General features: G+C 61.4%; 1 pseudogene; it reads left to right on the forward strand.

The window, feature by feature from the left end:
- Window positions 1-5,665: 5,665 nt before the first annotated feature.
- On the forward strand, window positions 5,666-6,801 carry LOC146871216 (18S ribosomal RNA; annotated as a pseudogene).
- Window positions 6,802-27,029: the final 20,228 nt, after the last annotated feature.

A 27,029-nucleotide genomic window follows, 5' to 3' on the forward strand; every position in this document is an offset into this window, starting at 1 on the left:
ACCGGGGCCCGGTGAGGCTCTCCCCGGCCTGGCTAGGGTTCGAAAGCTGGGCCAGGACCCGGTGCTTGTGCTTCGTCCCAGTGTCCCAGGGTGCAGGAGCCCCCAGTCCTGCAAGCCAGCCGAGGGTCCGGGCGCTGGGGAAGGGTGTCCACCGGGGCCCGGGGATGCTCTCCCCAGCCTGGCTAGGGTTCGGAAGCTGGGCCCGGACCCGGGGCTTGGGCTCCGTCCCAGTGTCCCAGGGTGCAGGAGCCCCTGTCCTGCAAGCCAGCCGAGGGTCCGAGCACTGGGGAAGGGTGTCCACCGGGGCCCGGGGAGGCTCTCCCCAGCCTGGCTAGGGTTCTGAAGCTGGGCCCGGACCCGGGGCTTGTGCTCCGTCCCAGTGTTCCAGGGTGCGGGAGCCCCTCATCCTGAAAGCCAGTCGAAGGTACGGGTGCTGGGGAAGGGTGTCCACCGGGGCCCGGGGAGGCTCTCCCCAGCCTGGCTAGGGTTCGGAAGCTGGGCCCGGACACGGGGCTTGTGCTCCGTCCCAGTGTCCCAGGGTGCGGGAGCCCCCTGTCCTTCAAGCCAGCCGAGGGTCCGGGCGCAGGGGAAGGGTGTCCACCGGGGCCCGGGGAGGCTCTCCCCAGCCTGGCTAGGGTTCGGAAGATGGGCCTGGACCTGGGGCTTGTGCTCCATCCCAGAGTCCCAGGGTGCGTGAGACCCCCGTCCTGCAAGCCAGCTGAGGATCCGGGCGCTGGGGAAGGGTGTTCACAGGGGCCCGGGGAGGCTCTCCCCAGCCTGGCTGGGGTTCAAAAGCCGGGCCCGGACACGGGGCTTGTGCTCCGTCCCAGTGTCCCAGGGTGTGGGAGCCCCCCGTCCTGCAAGCCAGCCGAGGGTCTGGGCGCTGGGGAAGGGTGTCCACCGGGTCCCAGGGAGGCTCTCCCCAGCCTGGCTAGGGTTCGGAAGCTGGGCCCGGACCCGGGGCTTGTGCTCCGTCCCAGTGTCCCAGGGTGTGGGAGCCCCCTGTCCTGCAAGCCAGCCTAGGGTCTGGCGTTGGAGAAGGGTGTCCACCGGGGCCCAGGGAGGCTCTCCCAGGCCTGGCTAGGGTTCGGAAGCTTGGACTGGGCCCGGGGCTCGTGCTCTGTCCGGGGGGCCCGGGGTGCGTGAGCCCCCCATCCTGCAAGCCAGCCGAGGGTCTGGGCGCTCTGGAAGGGTGTCCACCGGGGCCCGGGGAGGCTCTCCCCGGCCTGGCTAGGGTTCTGAAGCTGGGACCGGGCCCGGGGCTCGTGCTCGTGCTCCATCCGGCAGGCCCCGGGGTGCTGGAGCCCCCCGTCCTGCAAGTCAGCCGAGGGTCTGGGCGCTGGAGACAGGGGTCCACCGGGGCCCGGGGAGGCTCTCCCCGGCCTGGCTAGGGTTCTGAAGCTGGGACCGGGCCCAGGGCTCGTGCTCCATCTGGCAGGCCCCAGGTGCGGGAGCCCCCCGTCTTGCAAGCCAGCCGAGGGTCCGGGCGCTGGAGACTGGGGCCCACCGGGGCCCGGGGAGGCTCTCCCCGGCCTGGCTGCTTTCAAAAGCAGGGACCGGGCCGGTGAGCAGGGGTGGCTGGCTTTATCTGCTATGCTGGCGGAGCGTAGTTTTCTGCCCACCCCTATACGACCATGTGGTGTGGGAGCACCCGTCCGGCGGCCTGGTGAGGGTCCGGGTGCCCATGACGGGGTCAATTGGGACAAGGGAGGCTCCCCAGACCTGGCTGGGATCAGAAGCAGGGCCCGGGCCAGGTGGGTGTGTGGCTGGCTAAGTCCTTTCCACTGCATAAGTAGGAGTTTGGTTAGGGCTGGGCGGAGTTTGCGTAATGCCACTTTGCGGAATCTTGAAAGAAATTGTGGAAAACGAGCGCACAACCTGAGGGACCGTGTGCCCGGGACTGGGGTCCCTCGTACTAGGGCAGGCTCCCCGATCTCCCCGGCCTGGCTGCGTTGAGAAGCAGTGACCGTCCCCGGGCCTCCTGAGTTTCGCCTGGGAGCCGACATCCTGCGGCCTGCCAAGTGTCCATCTGCCCGGGACAAGAGTCTGGTCACACGCAATGCTTTCCAATTGGACGACCAGATGACCGGGCTGCCCTGGAAGTCCCGATGGGGGCTCATTCGCCTCCCTGATCCCTGTCAGGGCTCCAGGAGGTCGGGTGCGTCCGGGCCTAGGGTCCCCTCCATCACTCGGTGCGCACGGTTTACCAGAAAGGGGGGTAGCCTTCCTCTGGATTTGTAGGGGCAGGGTATGCCGGAACACCCCTCCGGGGCTGGCGGTTCTTTGCCAGGGACCAGATGGGCTACGCCCGGGCAACATCCTCCCAGGCGTCCGGGGCTCCCTCCTCCGCCCCGCGGCATGGCAAATTACCCAGGGACGGGCTCCACGGGTCCCGGGCAGTCCTCGAGAGCTCCGTCGGTCCTCCCCGTGCCTGAGGCCCAGCAGGGGTCCCTGAGCCTCCCGGGAAGCAGAGCCCCCTCGAGCTCGGCTCGGGGCGGGCAGACAGTAGTCCTTTCAGTTGCCGGCCATCTGGTCGCTCCTTTCCCCTCGGCCATCTGGTCGCACGCAATGCTTTCCAATGGGGCGACCAGATGGCTGGGCCGGCATGGATTCCCGATGAGGGCCCATTTGCCTCCCGGATCCCAGCCAGGGCTCCGGGAGGTCGGGCGCGTCCGCACCTAGGGTCCCCTCCGTCACTCGGAGCGTGCGGGTTACAAGAAAGGGGGATAACCTTCCTCCGGATTAGTAGGGGCGGGGTATGCCGGAACACCCCTCTGGGGCTGGCGGTTCTTTACCGGGGACCAGATGGGCTACACTTGAACAACACCTCCCAGGCATCCTGGGATCCCTCCTGCGGCCCGCGGCGTGGAAAAAGTGCCCGGGACAGGCTCCACGGGTCCCGGGCAGTCCTCGAGAGCTCCGTCGGTCCTCCCCGTGCCTGAGTCCCAGCCGGGGTCCCTAAGCCCCCCGGGAAGCAGAGCCCCCCGAGCCCTCGGTGGGTGGGCAGGCGGGAGCCCTACCGCTATGGCTCGGCTTGGGGCGGGCATATGGGAGTCCTTTCAGGTGCAGGCCACCTGGTCGCACCTTTCCCCTCGGCCATCTGGTCGCGCGCAGTGCTTTCCAATGGGGCGACCAGATGGCCGGGCCGGCCTGGAAGTCCCAATGAAGGGCCATTTGCCTCCCGGATCCCTGCCAGGGCTCCAGGAGGCCGGGCACGTTTGCCCCTAGGGTCCCCTCCGTCACTCGGAGCGCGCGGGTTACCAGAAAGGGGGGTAGCCTTCCTCCGGATTACTAGAGACAGGGTACTCTGGGACCTTGGATGGGCCCGGTTGCCGCCCCAGCCCTGGGTCTGTCCTGGGGCCTGCCGCGTGGCAGGCTGCCCCGGATGAGATCCAGCAGGCCTCCCCCTGCTGGGCTGGGTCCAAGGGCCCCTGGGAGGGCGGCCTCCCCACCCCAGGCTCCGTCCTGGGTCCTGCCACGAGGCATGTGTGCCCGGACGAGTTCCCGCGGGCTCTGTCCTGGGTCCTGCCGTGTGGCAGGGTGCCCTGGAAGCGGTCCGGCGGACCCGTGGAGGCTTCCCCTGCGCTTCCAGGCCTGGGAGGCCCGGCTGGGTCCAGGTTTCCCCTGTGCCTCTGGCCGGGGTTCCCCGAGGGCCCCGGGAGGGTGGCCTCCCCACCCCGGGCTCTGTTCCGAGTCCTGCTGCGTGGCAGGGTGCCCGGGACAGGGTCCGGAGGGCCCGGGGAGGCTTCCCCTGCGCCTCCGTGCTTGGGAGCCCCGGCTGGGTCCAGGGGCCTGACCAGGCCCCGGGTTGGGGACTCCGGGCCCCATCCCCCGGCCTTTGGCACTGCCAAAGGGCCGGGACGGGGTTTGGTCGTGCCCGGGGAGTCTCCCCTTGCTCGGCTGGGTTCTGGAGCTCCAGCCGGGCCCCTGGGGGCCCCGGGGAGGGTGGCCTCCCTGCCCCGGGCTCCGTCCTGGGTCCTGCCACGTGGCAGGGTGCCCGGGGCGGGGTCCGGAGGTCCCGGGGCAGCTTCTGCTGCGCCTCTGTGCCTGGGAGCCCCGGCTGGGTCCAGGGGCCCGGTCCGGCCCTGGGTCGGGGGCTCTGGCCCCGGGCCCTGTCCCCCGGCCTGCGGCACTGCCAAAGGCCCAGAACGGGGTTCCGTTGTGCCCAGGGAGCCTCCCCTCACTCGGCTGGGTTCAGGAGCTCCGGCCGGGCCCCTGGGGGCATCGGGGAGGGCGGCCTCCCTGCCCCGGGCTCCGTCCTGGGTCCTGCCGCACAGATTACTAGGGAGAGGGTCAGTCAGACCTCCGTGAGGTCCGGCGATTCTGAAACAGGGGAAAGCAGACCCAGGGCCCGCCCGCCGAGGCCCCCAGGGGCCCGGGTACGCTCCTGCCTCTCAGCCCCTTCCCGATGGTCCTTTCTCTCCGAGTTTTCTGGGTCAGACCCCCGTGACGTCCGTGGATCCCGAGACAGGGGAAGACAGCACCCGGGCCCGCCCGAAGCGGGGCCCTCAGGGGCCTGGGTACGCACACCTGCCTCTCAGCCCCCTTCCCGATGGTTCTTTTTCTCGGAGTTTGCTGGGTCAGACCTCCATGAGGTCCGGCTATCCCGAGACGGGGGAAGGCAGAACCGGGGTCTGCCCGCCGGGGCCCCCAGGGGCCCGGGTACCCTCCTGCCTCTCAGCCCCTTCCCGATGGTCCTTTCTCTCCGAGTTTTCTGGGTCAGCCCCCCGTGAGGTCCGTGGATCCCGAGACAGGGGAAGGCAACACCTGGGCCTGCCCGAAGCGGGGCCCCCAGGGGCCCGGGTACGCACAGCTGCCTCTCAGCCCTCTTCCCGATGGTTCTCCGAGTTTGCTGGGTCCGACCTCTGTGAGGTCCAGCGATCCCGAGACGGGGAAGGCAGCGCCCGGGCCCACCCGCTGGGGCCCCCGGGGGCCCAGGTGCGCGCCTGCCTCCCAGCCCATATCGATGGGCCCTCTCTTAGAGCCTGCTCACCCCGGGAGCAGGCAGGGATGTGAAGCCGCCATCCCCCCTGCACAGGGCGGCCTGCAGAGGGGATGCCCCGGCCGTACTCTGATCGATTGGGCACTCTCGGTCCGTTTAGGGATGGACTGCTTGGCCAGCCTCGGCTGTTGTTTCAAGCAATTAGCTTCCTCCCCGCATGGACCGTCCGACTCGAGGGCCTGCTGCCTGGCGGGAGGCCCTTCACCCTACCCAGCAGATCGAAGGCCGAGCGGCCCCGGCAGCTCGTGCCCCCCAGTGGTCTGACCCCGAGCGGAAGGGGTCGGTGGCACCAGACCCTCGGACGCTGCTGCCCAGCAGGTCCATTGGTCCCGTGCGCCATGCTGTCACCCCTCTCCGCCCAGCACATTTCCGCAGCAGTTCGGAATGACCGTTCCGAGGGGTGCCGCCTCCGCCAGGCCCCGGCACCCCTGCATCTCGCTCAGGCTGCGCCTTGGCCCGCCTCTCCCTCCCAGGGGAGACGGCTGGGCCTGCCGGTGCCCATGCGACCTGCCACCTCTCTCCACCCCCTCCGGCGAGCCCTCCTGCTAAGGCGGGTTGCCTCCTTTCCCCCCAGCAGGCTCCCGAGAGGGAGGGGTGTGCGCGAAGGTGGTCCGGTTGGGGAGATGGGCACGCGGCCCCCTGAACCCTGTCAGCAGGTGCGGCTACCTGGTTGATCCTGCCAGTAGCATATGCTTGTCTCAAAGATTAAGCCATGCACATGTAAGTACACACGGCCGGTACAGTGAAACTGCGAATGGCTCATTAAATCAGTTATTGTTCCTTTGATCGCTACATCTGTTACTTGGATAACTGTGGTAATTCTAGAGCTAATACATGCCGACGAGCGCTGACATCCCGGGATGCGTGCATTTATCAGACCAAGACCAATCCGGGCTCGCCCGGCCGCTTTGGTGACTCTAGATAACGTCCCCGTGACAGCGATGATACATTCGGATGTCTGCCCTATCAACGTTCGATTGTACTTTCTGTGCTTACCATGGTGACCACGGGTAATGGGGAATCAGGGTTCGATTACGGAGAGAGAGACAGAGAAACGGCTACCACATCCAAGAAAGGCAGCAGGCGCGCAAATTACCCACTCCCGACTCGGGGAGGTAGTGGCAAAAAATAACAATACAGGACTCTTTCGAGGCCCTGTAATTGGAATGAGTACACTTTAAATCCTTTAACGAGGATCCATTCGAGGGCAAGTCTGGTACCAGCAGCCGCGGTAATTCCAGCTCCAATAGCGTATATTAAAGTTGCTGCAGTTAAAAAGCTCGTAGCTGGATCTTGGGATCGAGCTGGCGGTCTGCTGTGTGGCGAGCTATCGCCTGTCCCAGCCCCTGCCTCTCGGCACCCCCTTGATGCTCTTGACTGAGTGTCCTGGGGGGTCCGAAGCATTTACTTTGAAAAAATTAGAGTGTTCAAAGCAGGCCGGTCGCCTGAATACTTCAGCTAAGAATAATGGAATAGGACTCCGGTACTATTTTGTTGGTTTTCGGAACTGGGGCCATGATTAAGAGGGACGGCCGGGGGCATTCGTATTGTGCCGCTAGAGGTGAAATTCTTGCACCGACGCAAGACGAACCAAAGCGAAAGCATTTGCCAAGAATGTTTTCATTAATCAAGAATGAAAGTCGGAGGTTCGAAGACGATCAGATACCGTCGTAGTTCTGACCATTAAACGATGCCGACTAGCGATCCGGCGGCGTTATTCCCATGACCCGCCGAGCAGCCCTAACCGGGGTGCGGGGATGGGGGCCACCATCCCTTGCGGGTCGGCAGGGTGACCAGATGTCCTGGGGTGGCCGGGCCTCCCCTTCCAGCTGCTCCCAGGCAAGGCGAGCAGAGAGGCGAGCAGTGGCAGCCCCGGGGGAAGGAGCCTCCCGAGCGGCTGCCTCGGAGCGACTGGACACCCTTGCTGGAGTGCAAGGGCGGCTAGGTACGGCACCCTCCCAGGCCATTCGGGCGCTGGGTTGTCGTGGGTCATCTGGTCACCTGGCTGCACGACCAGATAGCCCTGCGGGCCGGGTGACCAGATGGCCCCGCGGGCCGGGTGACCAGATGGCCCTGCGGGCCGGGTGACCAGAAGATGGCCCTGCCGGCTGGGTGACCAGATGGCCCTGTGGGCTGGTGGCCGGGCTAACTCCAACTTTTGTCCTTCTCCAAACTTCTGTAAGCCCCCACTACATTGGGGGTTAATAGTCGAGAAAAATGGGTTCCCGGGCAGGCCATCGGGGAGGGGACATGGCCTGGGCTTAACCCTCCTTGGTTCCAGCCGAGGGTCCGGGCGCTGGGGACCGGGGTTCCACCAGGGCCCGGGGAGACTCTACCCGGCCTGGCTAGGGTTCGGAAGCTAGGCCCGGTCCCAGGGCTTGTGCTCCGTCCCAGTGTCCCAGGGTGGGGGAGCCCCCCGTCCTGCAAGCCAGCCGAGGGTCCGGGCGCTGGGGAAGGGTGTCCACCGGGGCCCGCGGAGGCTCTCCCCAGCCTGGCTAGGGTTCGAAAGCTGGGCCCGGATCCGGGGCTTGTGCTCTGTCCCAGTGTCCCAGGGTGCGGGAGCTCCCCGTCCTACAAGCCAGCCGAGGGTCCGGGCGCTGGGGAAGGGTGTCCACCGGGGCCCGGGGAGGTTCTCCCCAGCCTGGCTAGGGTTCGGAAGCTGGGCCCGGACCCGGGGTTTGTGCTCCGTCCCATGGTGTGGGAGCCCCCCGTCCTGCAAGCCAGCCGAGGGTCTGGGCACTGGGGAAGGGTGTCCACCGGGGCCCGGGGAGTCTCTCCCCAGCCTGGCTAGGGTTCGGAAGCTGGGCCCGGACCCGGGGCTTGTGCTCCGTCCCAGTGTCCCAGGGTGCGGGAGCCCCCCGTCCTGCAAGCCAGCCGAGGGTCAGGGCGCTGGGGAAGGGTGTCCACCGGGGCCCGGAGAGGCTCTCCCCAGCCTGGCTAGGGTTCGAAAGCTGGGCCCGGACCCGGGCATGTGCTCCGTCCCAGTGTCCCAGGGTGCGGGAGCCCCCGTCCTGCAAGCCAGCCGAGGGTCCGGGCGCTTGGGAAGGGTGTCCACCGGGGCCCGGGGAGGCTCTCCCCAGCCTGGCTAGGGTTCGGAAGCTGGGCCCGGACCTGGGGCTTGTGCTTCGTCCCAGTGTCCCAGGATGTGGGAGCCCCTCATCCTGCAAGCCAGCCGAGGTTCCGGGCGCTGGGGAAGGGTGTCCACCGGGGCCCGGGGAGGCTCTCCCCAGCCTGGCTATGGTTCGGAACCTGGGCCCGGACCCGGGGCTTGTGCTCCGTCCCAGTGTCCCAGGATGTGGGAGCCCCCTGTCCTGCAAGCCAGCCGAGGGTCCGGGCACTGGGGAAGGTTGTCCACCGGGGCCCAGGCAGGCTCTCGTAGGCCTGGCTAGGGTTCGGAAGCTGGGACTGGGCCCGGGGCTCATGCTCTGTCCGGCGGACCCCGGGGTGCGTGTTAGAAATGGGATTTCTGGTTGTCTAAGGCTCGCGCCAAAGCCAGGCAGAAACCACCACTCTAAGTCAGGGCTGGGGAGTTACACGCCAAAGATAACCCCTGCTCACCCCCTTGTTAGCTTGGCACGAGCTGTCAGGCTTATCCCGGAGGCAATGTGTAAAGAGTTTGCGCGCGCACACAGCAACAACACCCAAGGCCCACCACAAAAGAAACTCCACACAAGGTTATATATAAAAATAGCCTTTGTATTATAATAAACACATCAGATGATAATCACATAATTTACACTGTGCCAACTGGCACTGGGCAGAATTTTACAAGGGACTATTTACACGGGACAGGGCCACATGGACCACTGTCAGAATCAGCACAAATCACCAATTGTACATGTAGAACATATACTAACTGTAACACAAATTATCACTGTAAAGTACAACCAGTAACTACTGGCGCAATAATGACCTCAGCGTCATCACACTAGAATCAGGTATAAAACCTATCCTGCATCCATCACAGGGGCATAAACACAGTATGCAATTTCTCATAAGTCTAACGCATTAGACCTTACCTCCTAAGCATAATTACACTAGGGGTGTATATCGCACAGGGAAGTATAATCTCCCTAACATCAACCTTAACAGGTAAAACAACCTCCTAGGCAGAAATCCTATCTAGAGGTATAAAACACAGGGTGCGCAAAACATGCTACACACAGTACATTTCCTAACACCCAACCCATTAGTATATAAATCACTAAGGGCCATATGTAGGTAGCTAAATACCGGTCGGTAACGGCCGAAATTCGGTAAATATCACGTTACCGACCGGTATTTAGGCGATTGAGATGTAGGAGGCCAAAAAGCAGGATTCGGTAATTATGAATCGGTAAATACCGATTCATCTTTACCGAATTCTAAATTACCAAATCGGAATTACCGAATTCTTATTTACCAAATCGGTAAATAGGAAATGGTAAAATGAGAAAAGAGATGTAGGTAAATTCGGTATTACCGAATTGCATGAAATTCGGTATTTAAGAGTCGGTATTTAACACTGAGTGAAAGCAGGTTGTAATCAGCTACAGTGCATATAAGCAATCCCAAAATGCAACAGCGTGATCACCATGGCGGCTCTCTATGTGATTGCAAGGTGCCTACGTCTACAGGCAGCAGGTATGAGGATTTGGAGACGGGAGGAGCGCATTTACAGACAGCGCATCACACTCTTCCAACAGACTGAGGCTGAGATACATGAAAGGTACAGGCTACACCCCCAAACCATCATGGACCTGATAAGGGACTTGCACCCACTCCTGGACCATCCAACAACAAGGGCGCACGCCATACCACCACATGTGCAGGTGCTGTGTAGCCTCCATCTACTGGCATCTGGCAGTTACCAGGGGGTGATAGCTGCGGTAGGCGGGGTATCCCAGAGTTGCCTGTCCCGTTTCTTCAGGAAGTTCCTGGATGCCATGATGCAGAGAATGCAACACTACATTAGCTTCCCAAACACACAGGCTGAACTGCTGAAAACCAAGACAGACTTCTACCAGATGGCACAGTTCCAGCATGTCATAGGCTGCATCGATGGCACACACATTCCAATCTGCCCACCAGCAGCCACTGAGTATATCTACAGGAACAGAAAGTCCACCCACTCCATAAATGTGCAGGTAATCTGCGATGCTGCCAACATAATTACTGACATCGTAGCCAAATTTCCTGGGAGCACCCACGACTCCTACATCTTCCAGAACAGTGGGATCTACACACGCCTGGTTGTGGGAGAATTTGGAGAAGGATACCTGCTAGGTAAATCACTGTGACACTCCCTTATACTTACCGCAGATGAATGTGTATTGGTGTATGTGACTAATGGCACCCTCTTTCTCACCTAGGCGATAGTGCATATGTCGTGTGGTCATTTATCCTCACTCCCTACCTACACCCATCAACCCTGAGTGAGAGACGATACAATGTGGCACACAAATCAACACGCAACGTGGTGGAGCGCACGTTTGGACTATTGAAAAGCATGTTCAGCTGCCTCCACAAGAGCGGAGGCGCACACCAGTACACACCCATCATCTGCTGCAAGATCATTGCTACTTGTGCAATGCTGCACAACCTTGCCACAAAGAAAGGTACAGAAGTGAAAATAACAGATTTTGAGGAGGATGATGATGATTTTGCACAGCCAGAGCCCAACGCAGCAGGAGTGCCAGCAGCAACAGATGGGAGAGAGAGACGGGCAGAGATCACATACAACTATTTCTAAGTAAGTAAGGAGACACAGCCAGTTGTTGGATGCAATGACGTAGTTTTAATTTGTGGGCACTACGCCACAACACAAACGGCCAAACTGGGCTTTCAAATTGGTGACATCCATTGTAGGAAGTCATGGGTTACTTCACCCAACTCTGTCCTGGCAGTGTGGGCTGCATCAGCGTCTGCGGCCACGCACTACAGTGTGGGATGCCAGTGACTGACTGTCCTCACTGGCTGTGGGACCAGTGACAGCCCCATGCCGTCTGCTGCTCCTCCGTGTGTCTGTGACAGGGGGGGTAATGCTGCTCCGACTAGTCGTGTCCTCGCTGTCCACAACATCCACAGCACCAGTATTGGCAGACTGGCTCGTCAGCAGCACCTCAAGAGCAGTGGTCACCCTAACCAGCCACCTAGAAACATCAGTGCTGCAGTGCGCAAGCCCCTCCTGCATGGCCACGGAGCGCCTGCAGAGCAGAGAAGTGGCAGTAGCTAGTTGGTTCACTGCCCTCGTATGGTGCTCCATTTTCTGCCTCTCCCTTCACCGTGTTGCTCTGTTCTCCTCCATTTTACTGCACAGCAGCATCACAGACTGGGACATGTCCCGCATGCCCGCAGCCATCTCACTCATGCCCTCAGCCATTGAGGAAATGCCCCTGTCAATGTTGCTCATTTTATCATTGAGGCACTTCATTTGTCGTTGTACCGACTGCATTGCCTTGCCTTGTAGGCGCTGCACCTTCACCATGGTTGCCTCCAGCCCTCCGAAGACACCATGGCTCTCATCCTGTGGAGGTGGACTGCTCACACGAGCCCTGCGACGCCTCTGGCACCTGTGTGTGCTCCCTCAACGGTGGACAGCACACCAGCATTGCTATCATCCAGTGGCACAGTGGTTGATTCATCCCCCCTCGAGTCTTCTGAGGAGGACTCGGACACATGCAGTCTGGCAACAGCACGCCTCCTAGGTATCACTACTGCAGGTGGTGTTGATGCTGGTGAGGCTAGCAGTAGTGGCGATGCTGGCTGTGGTGGTGTGGCTGGCTGTGGTGGTGAGGCTTGCTGTGGTGGTGAGGCTGGCTGTGGTGGTGAGGCTGGCATTGGTGGTGTTGTGTGCCCTGCACTCGTGGTGGCCTTCTCAGTGATGTGCTTCCGGAGTGCCCTCTCTCCCTTCTCCTGAGCAGTCCTGCGCGATGTGTTGCCTGTGGACAGAAACTTTACATTAGCTCAGTGTACCTGCAGCCCTGCATTGCTCACATCATAATACATTTCTGCAACACTATCTCATTGTCCTGTGCCTGATTATCGCAGATGTGTGTCACATGCCTTGTTGTTGGGTGCGATTCCTGTCATGATAGGGGTTTCCCTGACTACATCACCCATAATGCATTGCTGGTCTGAACAAAAACCTGTACTGGAGTGGGAATCACATTGCCCAATTGGGGATTTGGGATAGGGGAAGGGGGGGCACAATGCTACGCATGCTTCTTACCTTTTTTGGTAGCAGCTCTGACTGAGCTGTCTGCATCCCCAATCCCAACGACCATTTCAGGCTCTATCGTGGACTCCACGAGCTGCTCAAGTTCTGTCAGGGCAGGTGCCCTGTTCCTTCCTCCTCCTGTCTGGCTGGCCTGTTTTTTCAAATCAGCCATCTTCCTCTTGGTGATGATCCGGATGTCATACCACCGCTTCTTCAGCACATTAATGTCCCGAGGGGGTCACTCCAATGGCATTTACCTGCAACTGGATTCCTTGCCAGATCCTTCTTTTTTCAGAATCAGCAACTTGCAGGGACTGCTTTCCAAAAAGCTTATTGTGCTGCTTCACCACATCCTCCACAAGTACCTGCAGTTCCTTCAGGCTGAATTTAATTTTCCTCTTCCTTTCACCTCCATCTGTGTCCTGGCTGGCCATTGTGCAGGATCAGTTAACAATGTTCAGGCACTGGCTCTGTTGCACTCCTCAGCACTCCCAGCCTCTTCAGAGGGTTCTGATTGTGTGCACCTGCCTGGGTGTGGCCACTTCCTGGTTGGGAGGGGTGTTGGTTGCACATGATTGGCTGATTCCTCAATTGATGTGTTTTTGAAACTCCGATTCGGTAAATTCCGAATCGGTAAATACCGATTCGGTAAATACCGATTCTGGAATACCGGTCGGTATTGTGGAATCGGTAACCATTTTCCGATTTTTACCGAATCGGTAATATTTACCGAAAATTTAGGTACACATGAAATACCGATTTCTAAATACCGATTCGGTAAAATTCGGTATTTAGGAATCGGTAAATTTAACTTACCTACATATGGCCCTTAATCACATTAGGGCCCAGGTTGTGACAAAACCTAAACGTAGCAGCTGCCCACTACTTGCTGGGCAGCTGGGGACGAGAACAGGGCCTAAACGCTGCAGCTGGCACTAAGTGCTGCGCAGCTGGGGAAGTCAAATGAGGCATGGGCTCTCCATGGCCCTGGAAATAATGTCAAAACGTTGGAGCCACCTAGGCTCTAAGACAACATGTCCCCCCAGTACTGTGGAGCCACACAGGGCTCCTGAAATTACTATGCGCCAAACGTTGGAGCCATCTAGGCTCTAAGAACAAACTTGCCAAAATGCTGGAGCCACCGGGGCTCTGAAAACAACTATGCCCCCTTTGGAGCCATGCAGGCTCCGGAAAGCATTATGCCCCCGTTGGAGCCACGGGGCTCAGAAATGCATTATGCCCCCGTTGGAGCCAGCTGGGGCTCTTAAAATAAAACAGGGGGGGGCGTGGCCAAGATGGCGCGGTGAGCAGACGTCTTCTCTGCCGGCTCCCGATCCTTTAAGCCCCCAAACCGAGTTTTAGCGCAGATTCTCCCCCTGCTCTGTGGGAGAAGTGGCAGCGGAGACGGCGGAGAGCTGAAGGGGGCCGCTCTGCTGATCGGAGCGCCTGGGACGCGCCTGCGGCGCCCAACCGACCACCAGAAGAACGACGCCGGGAGGAGGCGGAGCACTGGGCCGGACCTGACGAGGGCGCCCTCGGATGCGTGCATACGCGAGTGTCCGGGCCCGATGAAGCGGCCTATTGATACGCAGCGGTAGAGACCGGAACGTGGCTACGGGGAAAGCCGGAAGACCCTGAGGGGTGATCAATTAACTAGCGGCGAGCGGAGGTGTGATCCGGCTCCGGGGAGCGCGCACCCCTACCACGAATAGTCCCGAGAGACGACTACACGTGGCGCCCTAACCCGGGTGTGGAGCCCAAGAGCCACTGAAGCATCCAGAAGCACGAACGGGGACTCAGAGCTGAGCACCACAGCGGCAGCCGACTCCCGGGAAGAGCTGAGTCGCTCGACGCCTTAGCAGGGCACCGGAGCCCCCCCCCCCCGAGAGACAGAGGGCAAGAGGGACCACCGGCGGCGCTGCCGATCAGGGTGTGCTTCCCGACCTTAGGGAGCGGGGACGCCCGGACGGGAGTAACCAGCGACGGTGGCGGCAGGAGATGGTTCGCGACACAGAGGACCAGGGGTGGTGGGCCCCACTGCGGATCTGAGTACGCGCGACCGCCCCGGCGAGGCGGGACGAGCTGGGGCGGACTGCCGGTTCACGGAAGAGGTGGCGGCAGAACGACGGGGACAGCTGGAGATACAGAAGACCGATTGGGGGGCCCACAGCCCAAGGACAAGGGAGACTGGGTTAGTGAGGGGGACACGGAGGCCTGCGCAACTCCGGAGACAGGGCCCGAGCGTGGGTTGGTGCGGGCACGAGGGCAACCCCGTCAAGAGACCGGAAGCTAACGGAGGACAGACCGGGTAGAGAACGGAGCCCCAGCCACAACTGCGGCATAACGAGCACCGGTCCGAGAGGTAGCAGCCTGGTAGGAGAAAGAAGATATCTGGATCCCTTCAAACAGATCTTCCAGAGGACATTTGCAATGGCCTAATGCGCTGAGCTATCGAACGCCAGAGGAGAGAGCCACAGAGGGAAGAGAAGAAGGGGGCGGCCGGAGGGACCCGTAAGCGCAGAAAACGGGCAGAGGATCTCGTGGAGGACCAGTGGCGCTGGCGGCCCGAGTCGCGCTCCGTCCCTACGAACATGGCAGGCAGCAAAGGAGGGAAGAAAGGGGAGCGCACTCTCCCCGAACTACTAGGCAGGCACCCACAGAGAGTGGAATGGGGGCAGCAGTCGCCCCGCTCCTCCGGAGGTGCACCGGAATCAGACGGTGGAGAGCCTCCGATCACCAGGTCCTTTATGAAGTCCCTCTTCGGATCCCTCAGGGAGGATTTCCAAGCCTTGAAGAAAGAGGTGGCCAGTGAGGTGCGGGAGATGCGCCGGGAAGTGGACAGCCTGGGAGAACGGGTGGCCACAGTGGAAGATGCAGGACGGAGGAGAGATGACGAGTTTGAACAACTACAACAGGAGGTGCTGCGCCTCAGGGAAAAACAGATTGATCTCCAAGCACATGCCGAAGACCTTGAAAACAGATCTCGGCGAAACAACGTAAGGGTTCGAGGAATCCCATCCGCAGAAGAGGGAACGGACGCAGCAGGCTATCTGCGGGACCTGTTTCGGGAGGTTTTGGGGGAGTCGGAGGAGTACCCCATCCGAATCGACAGGGTGCATAGAGTGGGGGCGCAGCGCAGGGCATCGATGCCGCCCCCGGACATTCTGGCCTTCCTCCCGGACTACCCACTTAAAGAACGTATTATGGCGGAAGCACGGAAGCGGCAGCCCTTGACTTTCCGGGGACATCCGGTCGCCTTATACCAGGATTTGTCTGCTATCACGCTTCAGAAACGGAAAGCGTTCAAAATCGCCACCGACTTCCTGAGAGAACATGGAACACCCTACGCCTGGGGCCACCCCTTTAGACTTATATTCCGATGGAATGGCACCATGCAACAACTACGCTCCCTGCAGGAGACATGCGGGGTTCTGGGCCTTACCGCTATGGAGGACGACACAGCCCCGCAGCGCCGGGGGCGATCTGGGAGAGACGGATGGCAGCGGGTGGCCAGGCGGTGCTCCCATGACCGACCGGTACGGCCGGACTCACCCACCATCAGGGCCAGCATGGCCAACGCGGTGCTGGAGGTAGCCGAGAACACTGGCTTCGGCGACATAGCGCTGACAGCATAGGAACGCTCCTGGGGGAGATCACCACAGCCAACTTCAATTTGCAGGTTTGGGGGCTGGGATGGGGAGGGGGCTGGCGGGGTGGGAACGGTGGCTGAACGTCCACTGAAGTAATTTACCAAAGACTTGTTCCCTAGGGGACCGGACTTGGACAATAAGGGATCAGGATTTGGGGTTGGGGAGAGATGTACCGGAGGGGAGGGACTCAGAGTTGGTGGCACGTTGCCGAGAGTTGGATTGGTGGGTAGTTGGGGGGGGATTTGCTGGAACTGGGAGGGGAGGGGGAGGGAGGGAGGTCTAAGGGTAAGGGGAGAGGGAGAGGGGGGATCCAGGGATGAAGGGAGGATCGTCCAGTGCGTGACCGAGATTATGGCCGCGACAGCGGCACACATGACATAGTCCATGGGTCCTCGAGGGACCGGCGCGGTCACACCTATGCCTTCACATGACGCCCACAACCCTTAAAATTGTTACGCTTAATGTCAGGGGCCTCAACAACCCGACTAAAAGGCGAGCAGTACTGTCCCTATTGGAAAGCACTCAGCCGGATATTTGTCTTCTCCAAGAAACGCACCTTCTACCCCGAGACTGTTCTAGACTGCGCTCTCCCACATTCCCAACACAGTTCTTTTCATCCTGCAACACTAAAACAGCGGGGGTGGCGATACTGGTTGCTCGGCACTTTCGAGGAGAAGTACTCCACAAACAAGCAGAACAGAAAGGTAGACTCTTGGTCTACAGATTCAGAGTGGCAGGTCTCTCCTTCACAATTGGGTCCCTATATAGCCCGAACGAACGGCAAGAACGCTTTCTTAGCTCGGCGTTGGGGGAGGTCACGGCTACACAGGACAGGCACATTATTCTAGGGGGCGATTTCAACATGGTCTTTGACTCGGCACTTGATAGGTCCGCCCAACGTTCGCCGCAGGCCGGGAAGTTCTCGGCAGGGTGCAGGGCTCAGCTGGCAGACATGGATTTACAGGACCTTTGGCGTCACCTGCACCCTACGGAACGGGACTATTCTTATTATTCACACACACACAAAACTTATGCACGGCTGGACCACTTTCTAGTCACTGGGCCTGTCTGCGCTTTGGCCACAGCAGCAGACATGGGGGTGGTCTCCATATCGGATCACGCCCCAGTGACGGCTACCTTTTCTTTGCCGCCGGTCTCCCGTACCCCCCGGGTCTGGCGTCTACGGGACACCTTACTACATAGACAAGACGTAATCGAGCAAGTAACGACCGCGATTCGGGAATATCTATCCCACAATGAGAACCCTGCAACCTCCCGGGCGACTCAGTGGGCTGCTTTGAAAGCGGTACTACGGGGGGAATTTATCGCGATCTCCGCAGCGGATAATGCACAACGACGGCATAAACGAGAGGAACTCACACAGAAGGTCCGTGAATTGGAACACATGCAACGCCGGACAGGGGCCCCCCGGATTTGGTGGCAGCTCAGGGGGGCGAGAAAGCTCCTGACAGCTTTGGATATGGATCGCGCGGAATACGCAGCGCTCCGTCTCAGGCACGCCTATTACACAGGGGGGGACAAGTGTGGCCGACTGTTGGCGAGTAAGCTCAGAGTAGCATGACAGAAACACATGGTGAAGGCGATCACTGACCCCACAGGGTCGACAGTCACGGAGGACGCCCACATTGCGGAACTCTTTTGCAAGTACTACGCCGACCTGTATGCCGGGGATCCCCCGGATACACTCGCAATGCAGAGGTACCTAGATTCGATCTCTCTGCCATCTCTGACACCTTTGCAAGCGGAGATTCTTGACAGGGAAATACGGGTAGAAGAGGTTATATCCGCCATTGCCAATCTTAAGCACGGTAAATCCCCAGGACCGGACGGTTACACATCCCTCTTCTATAAAACGTTTTGCACATCGCTAGCACCGATCCTCACGTGCCTTTTTAACACCTTCGCTGAGCTGGGGGCCATACCGCCGGATCTGTTGCGGGCGTCCCTGGCGGTCATCCCTAAACCGGGGATGGACAGATCACAATGCGGCTCCTACAGGCCAATATCTCTTTTGAATATAGACCTCAAACTATGCACCGGGATTCTGGCAGCTCGCTTGGATCCCCTCTTGCCGGGGCTTATAGATCCGGATCAGGTGGGTTTCGTCCCAGGAAGGCAAACGGTAGACAATACCAAACGGATTACACATCTCATAGAAAAAGCGTCGCGGATCCAGGGAGAGAGAATGTTGATAGCGGTGGAAGCCGAAAAATCGTTTGACCGGGTTCATTGGCCGTACCTAGAGCGGGTGTTGGAGAAGGTAGGGATGGGGGACAAATTCCGCAGCATGATTTTCAATTGTTACAGATCCCCGACCGCGGTGGTGAGGGTGAATGGGTGCAGCTCCAAGAGTTTTAATATTGAAAGAGGCACGAGGCAGGGATGCCCGCTGTCGCCTTTACTTTTCGCCTTATACATGGAGCCCTTTGCACAGCGGAAAAGGAGCAACTCGGCGGTGAAGGGAGTGAAGTTTAGTGGCTTCTGTCACGCCGTTAGCTTATATGCTGATGACGTGATCTTATCCTTGGAAGATCCGCTTTCTGCTCTACCGGCCTGTATTGAGGAATTGACTTCCTTTGCGGAAGTAGCAGGATTCAAGATGAATATGGGGAAGTCAGTAGCCTTAGATCTCTCTCTCGCGCCAGCGACCAGAACCCTCCTACAGCGTCGTGTTCCGATAGTCTGGTCAAGGGACCCGGTGCCCTACTTGGGAATCCAGCTGGCTCCCACTTTGCCCGCTATGGCGACGGCTAACTACACCGCCTTGGGAAGGAAGATACGGGAGGAATTAGCTCGGTGGGATCGCAATACTCTTTCGTTGTTGGGTAGGGTGGCGGCCGTTAAAATGACGATCTTACCTCAGGTTCTATATCTGTTTCGGGCACTTCCGCTGCAGCCGCCGGTGGGGTGGATTCGGCGGATGCAGTCCGACCTGGGGCGCTTTATCTGGCAAGGTAAGAAGCCCAGAATGAGGAGGGCGCTCTCAATGCTAGCGCCGGAATCTGGAGGTCTCGGCATTCTGGATCTCCGCAAATATTTTCAGGCGACGCAGTTGCGCTATCTCGTGGAATGGAGCAGGTGGGAATCCGACAAGCACTGGCTTTTTCAGGATCAGGCAGTGGAGGGTAGACCTTTACAGGAAGTGCCGTTTTTGCGCAGGGCTCACCGCCCCGCTAATCTCTATGCCTCCTTTATCACTAGAGTACCCCTACGGGTCTGGGACGCCACAAATCTCACACACGGGTTGACCACATTTCCCTCCCCGCTGACGCCCCTGGTGGATAATCCAGACTTCACCCCAGGACTGGAAGGGGGCGCGTTTGCTCACTGGCGTACGGCGGGATGCAGGGCTTTGTGCCATTTGTACACTACGGAGGGGGTCATTCCCTTCACGTGCCTCCGACAAGAATATGCATTTACCGAAACAGAGAGAATGCGCTACTTGCAAGTTCGCCACTGGGCACTGAACCCCCAGGTGCGAGAGACGGCTGATAGACGACTCTTCCCTTATGAGCGCTGGCTCTTGTCGCGCACGTCTGACGCTAAGCTCATAAGTGACCTCTATAAATTCCTCCAAACACCCTCTTCGCACTACTATCATCCGGGACGGGAACGCTGGGAGAAAGAATTGGGCAGGTCCCTGAGTCACGAAGAATGGGAACAGGTAGCTTACAGAGCCAGACACTCGGCATATCACACAGGCCTAACAGAAACCCTCACAAAAATCTCAACATACTGGTACTATACCCCGGACCGCATACACGCTATGGACCGTAGCAAAGAGGCCACCTGCTGGAGGGGTTGTGGGCGGGTGGGGACGCTGACGCATGTCCTGTGGGACTGCCCCCTTCTTGACACCTACTGGAAGGAGGTGATAGACAATGTAGACTCCCATTTTGACACTGAACTGCCACGCTTCCCGGCCTATATTTTACTGGGTCTCCCGAACGGGCTGATGTATCCCTTAAAATCCCGCAGAGGCACGCAGATAGCCATAGCGCTTGGGTCGGCCATTCAAAACATTCTTATACATTGGCGTTCACCCACACTCCCCACGGTCACAGGATGGCTACATAGACTGTGGCATGTGCTAGGTATGGAGAAAATGTCGCTGGCAGTAGCGGGGGAGGCAGAGCGGTTTAACGACATCTGGCAACCATTCCAGTCCCTACTGGCCAAGGAATTTAGAGAACTGACCTGTCCGAGATACCTTCGACTCCTGCGGCTTACTGGGCAGGAAGACTCAACCTCTTGATTACACTTGGAAAGGGAGGGGGCCGTGGGGACATGCGAGATCGATCGGAGGCCGCACTGGACGGGGGGGGGAGGAGGGGGTTCAGGGGATTCGGGAGTTGGGGAGGATGGAGGGGGAGGGGTCTGTTGGGGAAGGACATTGGTTTTTTTGTTTTTTTTTCTTTATTCTTCTAAATATCGAAACGGATTGTTGTCCTAATGGACGGGTCATAGCTGCGGAACCTGCCACCCCGAACGGAGCCGTGACAGCCAAGTGATGGCACTCTTTCAGGCATGTATCATTTGGGTTCGCTTGTATACGATATACTCCATAATGAGTAGGGACCTACGGGAAGGTTCTCCAACGTTAGCCCCCTGCAAACGAGGGGACTCCCTGGTTCCCTCCAGTTTAAGACGCGGCCGGCCCCGAGGGGTTGTAGGCGGCATGCTGTGTTTAAAAATGACTTGACAACAGGGCCCGGGAGGGGCTTGAGACACGCTGATATCTATGTGTAGTAACTTGCCGGCCCGCGGGGTTGTAGGCTATAGATGCTGATGCTGTTGACGATATTCTATTCATATTAATAAAAAAGATTTAAACATAAAATAAAACAGGCCCCCGTTGGAGCGGCCCGCTGCCATGCGGGGCCTCTCTGACCTTGCCTCTCCCCACCCGGACTCACTCAGACCACTCACCGGCTGGGAAGGCGGAGGCAGGACTCGGACTCCTCTCCTTTTTCACCCGGGCCCCCTCCTGGGACCCAGGAATCCTGCGGGCAAAGGCGGGGCTCTCCCTGGCACATGGGAGCCCCGCTGAACGGCCGCATCACTTCCCTGCCTTCACCTGGGCCCCCTCCTGGGACTCGGGGCTTTGGGAACATGCGCGTGGCTCTCTCCACGCATGGGAGCCCCGCGAGGCCTCACAGTCTTCCGGGCCGTCTTCTCTTCGGCGGGCGGGGCTTCCGGTAGCACTGCTCTTTCACCCGGGCCCCCTCCTGGGACCCGGGACTCTTTAGACATACGCGGGGCTCCCTCAACTCACGGTAGCCCCGCGAGGCAGGCACAGTCTTCCGGGACGCTTTCTCCCGGTCGGGGGAAATGACGGTGAGGCCCCGCCCCTGTCCCAGGCAGACGTGCCTGGCTTCCGGTTTTCGATCGGGCCGGCGGCGGTGATCTTCTTCTGGCGGCAATGCGGGGTGGGCACCCGCTTAATTAAAGATCAATAGGTGGGATGGGCTCCTGCATTCAAGATTAATAAACTAAAGAGGTGGCACTGAGGGGTAGGCTCCCTCCTAATAAAAAGTGTAACGCGGGGTGGGCACCCGCTTCGGCTGACATCACGGGGGAATCCCTACGATGGGGATTCCCTCTACACAGACGGCAGCCCAGCACTGCGGAGCTCCAGCGCTCCTCGGGCTCAAAATAAAGTAATATAGAGCTCCCAGGGCGCTAGAAGCTAGAAGAAGCAATGAAGCGCTCACCAGGCGCTAGAAGTATGCAAAGTTCCTGGGGCAAAGAAGATAAATCCAAGCAGGTCCCAGAAGTCCATCAGGCATCCAGGGGCTGGGCAGGGCCCAGGGAGGCAAGCCTTCCCCTGGGCCCCAGCAGCAGCACGCCCCTGGTAGATTCAAGTCAGAACGAGAACATTTTCATGGGGTCACAGCCCCTCTTTTATACACAGAATCCTTTGTCTCTAAAGGTGCAGGGAAGGGGCGAACCAGATGCAACTGGTTCCTGAGCACTTCGTTTTGCTCAGCCCCTCTCCCTATTCACAGGACAGGCCAGGGACATTAGACGCACCACAGGGGGTGGAGCCAGCATTGTGTGGGGAAAGCCCAGCCCTATTCAGGTCCCAGGTGTACTCCTCCCTGCCATCAACATGCAGCTCTCTCCATTCACCACCGGGGCAGACCCATCCTGACTCCTGGAGCCAGACACACCAGCCAATCGCAAGCCCGACAGTCACTGCACATTTATGCCAGCGTCTAGAAGTGGCACTTCTATACTAGTCACAGTAAGGCCGCACACATCATCGCGCAGCATTTAATTTCACGAGTTCGCACATACCAAACTCGACCCTGCACTCCTCTCACATCAGGACTTAGCACGGTCACTCAGATCCCCCATGCATTCCTATGGGAGGGCAGGTCAGTCTCACTGAACATACACAGAGCGCACGCACTTTCCACTGGGACACAGTGTGAAAGCGCCTAGAGGCTAAATCCACTAATACACCAATGGGAAAAGGCTAGGATAAATGCAAAAAGTTCTAGGGGTGAACTTGCCAGAAGGGCCAAGTCCAACAGTGTGTGAGCCCCTTGTCCTGCAAGCCAGCCGAGAGTCCGGGCGCTGGGGAAGGGTGTCCACCGGGGCCCGGGGATGCTCTCCCCGGCCTGGCTAGGGTTCTGAAGCTGGGACCGGGCCTGGGGCTCGTGCTCCGTCTGGCAGGCCCCAGGGTGCGGGAGCCCCCTGTCCTGCAAGCCAGCCGAGGGTCCGGGTGCTGGAGACAGGGGTCCACAGGGGCCCGGGGAGGCTCTCCCCGGCCTGGCTGCTTTCAGAAGCAGGGACCAGGCCGGTGAGCAGGGGTGGCTGGCTTTATCTGATACGCTGGCGGAGCGTAGTTTTCTGCCCACCCCTATACGACCATGTGGTGCAGGAGCATTTGCCCTGCGGCCTGGTGAGGGTCCGGGTGCCCGTGACGGGGTCCATTGGGCCAAGGGAGGCTCCCCAGACCTGGCTGGGATCAGAAGCAGGTACCGGGCTGGCTAAGTCCATTCCACTGTGTAAGTAGGAGTTTGGTTAGGGCTGGGCGGAATTTGCGTAATGCCACTTTGCGTAAATTTGAAAGAAATTGTGGAAAACGAGCGCACAATCTGAGGGACCGTGTGCCCGGGACTGGGGTCCCTCGTGCTTGGGCAGGCTCCCCGATCTCCCCGGCCTGGCTGCATTGAGAAGCAGGGACCGGCCCGGGCCTCCTGAGTTTCGGTCAGGGCCTGGAAGCCCACGTCCTGCGGCCTGCCAAGTGTCCATCTGCCCGGGACAAGAGTCCCTGATGCAGAGCCCCGGAGCCCTGCAAGGGCAGGCGGGAGCCCTACCGCTATGGCTCGGTGTGGGCAGCTGGGAGTCCTTTCGGTCCTGGCCATCTGGTCGCACCTTTCCCTCGGCCATCTGGTCGCACGCAATGCTTTCCAATGGGGCGATCAGATGGCCGGGCTGCCCTGGAAGTCCCGATGGGGGCTCATTCGCCTCCCCGATCCCAGGCAGGGCTCCAGGAGGTCGGGTGCATCCGGGCCTAGGGTCCCCTCCGTCACTCAGTGCGCACGATTTACCAGAAAGGGGGGTAGCCTTCCACCGGATTACTAGGGGCAGGGTATGCCGGGTCGCCCCTCCTGGGGATGGTGGTTCTCAGGCGGGTACCAGATGGGCTAAGCCCGGATGACACTTCCCTGGGGCTTCCGGTGCTCCCTCCTTAAGCCCGCGGCGAGGCAAAGTGCCCGGGACGGGCTCCATGGGTCCCCCGGGCGTCAGGGCCCCGGGAGCTCTGCCAGGCCTCCCATGCCTGAGACCCAGCGTGGGGTCTACGAGCCCCCCCCGAGCCCTGCATCCCCAAACCCCTGCAGCCCTGGAGCCCTCCATCCCCGGAGCCCTGGAACCCTGCAGGCCCGGAGCCCTGCAGTCCCCCGAGCCCTGCAGGTCCCGTGCCCTGCAGACCGCCGAGCACTGCGTGGGCAGGCAGGAACCCTAGCGCGAAGGCTCGGGGTTAGACAGATGGGAGTCCTTTCAGGTGCAGGCCATCTGGTCGCACCTTTCCCCTCAGCCATCTGGTCGCGCGCAGTGCTTTCCAATGGGGTGACCAGATGGCCGGGCCGGCCTGGAAGTCCCTATGAAGGGCCATTTGCCTCCCGGATCCCATCCAGGGCTCCAGGAGGCCGAGCGCGTTCGCCCCTAGGGTCCCCACCGTCACTCGGAGCGCGCGGGTTACCGGAAAGGGGGGGGGTAGCCGAACTCCGGATTACTAGGGACAGGGTACTCTGGGACCCCTCTCGGCCTAGCGGTCCTCAGCCGGCAGCTGGACGGGCCCGGATGCCGCCCCAGCCCTGGGTCTGTCCCGGGGCCTGCCGCGTGGCAGGCTGCCCCAGATGAGATCCGGCAGGCCTTCCCCTGCTGGGCTGGGTCCAAGGGCCCCTGGGAGGGCGGCCTCCCCACCCCAGGCTCTGTCCTGGGTCCTGCAGCGTGGCAGGTGTGTCCAAATGAGTTCCCGCGGGCTTCGTCCTGGGTCCTGCCGCGTGGCTGGGTGCCCTGGAAGGGGTCCGGCAGGCCTAGGGAGGCTTCCCCTGTGCCTCTGGCTGGGGAGCCCCAGCTGGGTCCAGGGGCCCGGACGGTTCCTGGGTTGGGGGCTCCGGCCCAGGGCCCTGTCCCCTGTCCCCTGGCCTCCGGCACGGCCACAGGCCCGGGACGGGGTTCCGTCGTGGCCGGGGAGCCTCCCCTTTACTCGGCTGGGTTCTGGAGCTCCGGCCGGGTCCCTGAGGGCCCCGGAGAGGGCGGCCTCCCCACCCCAGGCTCCGTTCTGAGTCCTGCCATGTGGCAGGGTGCCCGGAATGGGGTCCAGAGGGCCCGGGGAGGCTTCCCCTGCGTCTCCGGGCCTGGGAGCCCCGGCTGTGTCCAGGGGCCCGACTGGCCCCGGGTTCGGGGACTCTGGCCCGGGCCCCGTCCCCCAGCTTGCGGCACTCCCAAAGGCCCTGGACGGGGTTCTGTCATGCCTGGGGAGCCTCCCCTTGCTTGGTTGGGTTCAGGAGCTCCGGCCGGGCCCCTGGGGGCCCCGGGGAGGGCGGCCTCTCCACCTCGGGCTCCTTCCTGGGTCCTGCCGCGTGGCAGGGTGCCTGCGGCAGGGTACCGAGGGCCCGGGGAGGCTTCCCCTGTGCCTCTGGGCCTGGGAGACCCGGCTGGGGCCACGGGCCCTGTCGGGCCCCGTATCGGGGGCTCTGGCCTTGGTCCCCATCCCCCGGCCTGTGGCACTGCCAAAGGCCCGGGACGGGGTTCCGTTGTGCTACATGGGGGCTCAATAGTCGAGAAAAATGGGCTCCCGGGCATGCCGTCGGGAGGGGACGTGGCCTGGGCTTAACCCTCCTTGGTTCCAGCCGAGGGTCCCGGCGCTGGGAACCGGGTTTCCACCGGGGCCCGGGGAGACTCTGCCCGGCCTGACTAGGGTTCGGAAGCTGGGCCAGGTCCCGGGGCTTGTGCTCCGTCCCAGTGTCCCAGGGTGGGGGAGCCCCCTGTCCTGCAAGCCAGCCGAGGGCCTGGGTGCTGGGGAAGGGTGTCCACTGGGGCCCGGGGAGGCTCTCCCCGGCCTGGCTAGGGATCGAAAGCTGGGCCCCGACCCGGGGCTTGTGCTCCGTCCCAGTGTCCCAGGTGCGGGAGCCCCCCGTCCTTCAAGCCAGCCGAGGGTCCGGGCGCTGGGGAAGGGTATCCACCGGGGCCAGGGAAGGCTCTCCCCAGCCTGGCTAGGGTTCGGAAGCTGGGACCGGACCCGGGGCTTGTGCTCCGTCCCAGTGTCCCAGGGTGCGGGAGCCCCCCGTCTTGCAAGCCAGCCGAGGGTCCGAGCGCTGGGAAAGGGTATCCACCAGGGCCCGGGGAGGCTCTCCCCAGCCTGGCTAGAGTTCAAAAGCTGGGCCCGGACCCGGGGCTTGTGTTCCGTCCCAGTGTCCCAGGGTGCAGGAGCCCCCCGCCCTGCAGCCGAGGGTCCAGGCGCTGGGGAAGGGTGTCCACCGGGGCCTGGGGAGGCTCTCCCCAGCCTGGCTAGGGTTCGGAAGCTGGGACCGGACCCGGGGCTTGTGCTCCATCCCAGTGTCCCAGGGCGTGGGAGCCCCCCGTCCTGCAAGCCAGCCGAGGGTCCGGGCGCTGGGGAAGGGTGTCCATCGGGGCCCGGGGAGGCTCTCCCCAGCCTGGCTAGAGTTCGAAAGCTGGGCCCGGACCCGGGGCTTGTGCTCCGTCCCAGTGTCCCTGGGTGTGGGACCCCCCGTCCTGCAAGCCAGCCGAGGGTCCGGGCGCTGGGGAAGGGTATCCACCGGGGCCCGTGGAGGCTCTCCCCAGCCTGGCTAGGGTTCAGAAGCTGGCCCCGGACCGAGGCTTGTGCTCCGTCCTAGTGTCCCAGGGTGCGGGAGCTCCCCGTCCTGCAAGCCAGCCGAGGGTCCGGGCGCTGGGGAAGGGTGTCCACCGGGGCCCGGGGAGGCTCTCCCCAGCCTGGCTAGGGTTCGGAAGCTGGGCCCGGACCCGGGGCTTGTGCTCTGTCCCAGTGTCCCAGGGTGTGGGAGCCCCCTGTCCTGCAAGCCAGCCGAGGGTTCGGGCACTGGGGAAGGGTGTCCACCGGAGCCCAGGGAGGCTTTCCCAGGCCTGGCTAGGGTTCGGAAGCTGGGACTGGGCCCGGGCTCGTGCTCTGTCCGGCCGGACCAGGGGTGCGGGAGCCCCCCGTCCTGCAAGCCAGCCGAGGGTCCGGGTGCTGGGGAAGGGTGTCCACTGGGGCCCGAGGAGGCTTTTCCCAGCCTGGCTAGGGTTCGAAAGCTGGGCCCGGACCCGGGGCATGTGCTCCGTCCCAGTGTCCCAGGGTATGGGAGCCCCCTGTCCTGCAAGCCAGCCGAGGGTCCGGCACTGGGGAAGGGTGTCCACCGGGGCCCAGGGAGGCTCTCCCAGGCCTGGCTAGGGTTCGGAAGCTGGGACTGGGCCCGGGGCTCGTGCTCTGTCCGGCGGGCCCCGGGGTGCGTGAGCCCCCTGTCCTGCAAGCCAGCCGAGGGTCCGGGCGCTGGAGACAGGGGTCCACCGGGGCCCGGGGAGGCTCTCCCCGGCATGGCCAGTGTTCTGAAGCTGGGACCGGGCCTGGGGCTCGTGCTCTGTCTGGCAGGCCCCGGGGTGCGGGAGCCCCCCGTCCTGC

This window comes from Triturus cristatus, chromosome 1_1 (genome assembly GCF_964204655.1).
Source record: "Triturus cristatus chromosome 1_1, aTriCri1.1, whole genome shotgun sequence".
Taxonomy (NCBI): Eukaryota; Metazoa; Chordata; class Amphibia; order Caudata; family Salamandridae; genus Triturus; species Triturus cristatus.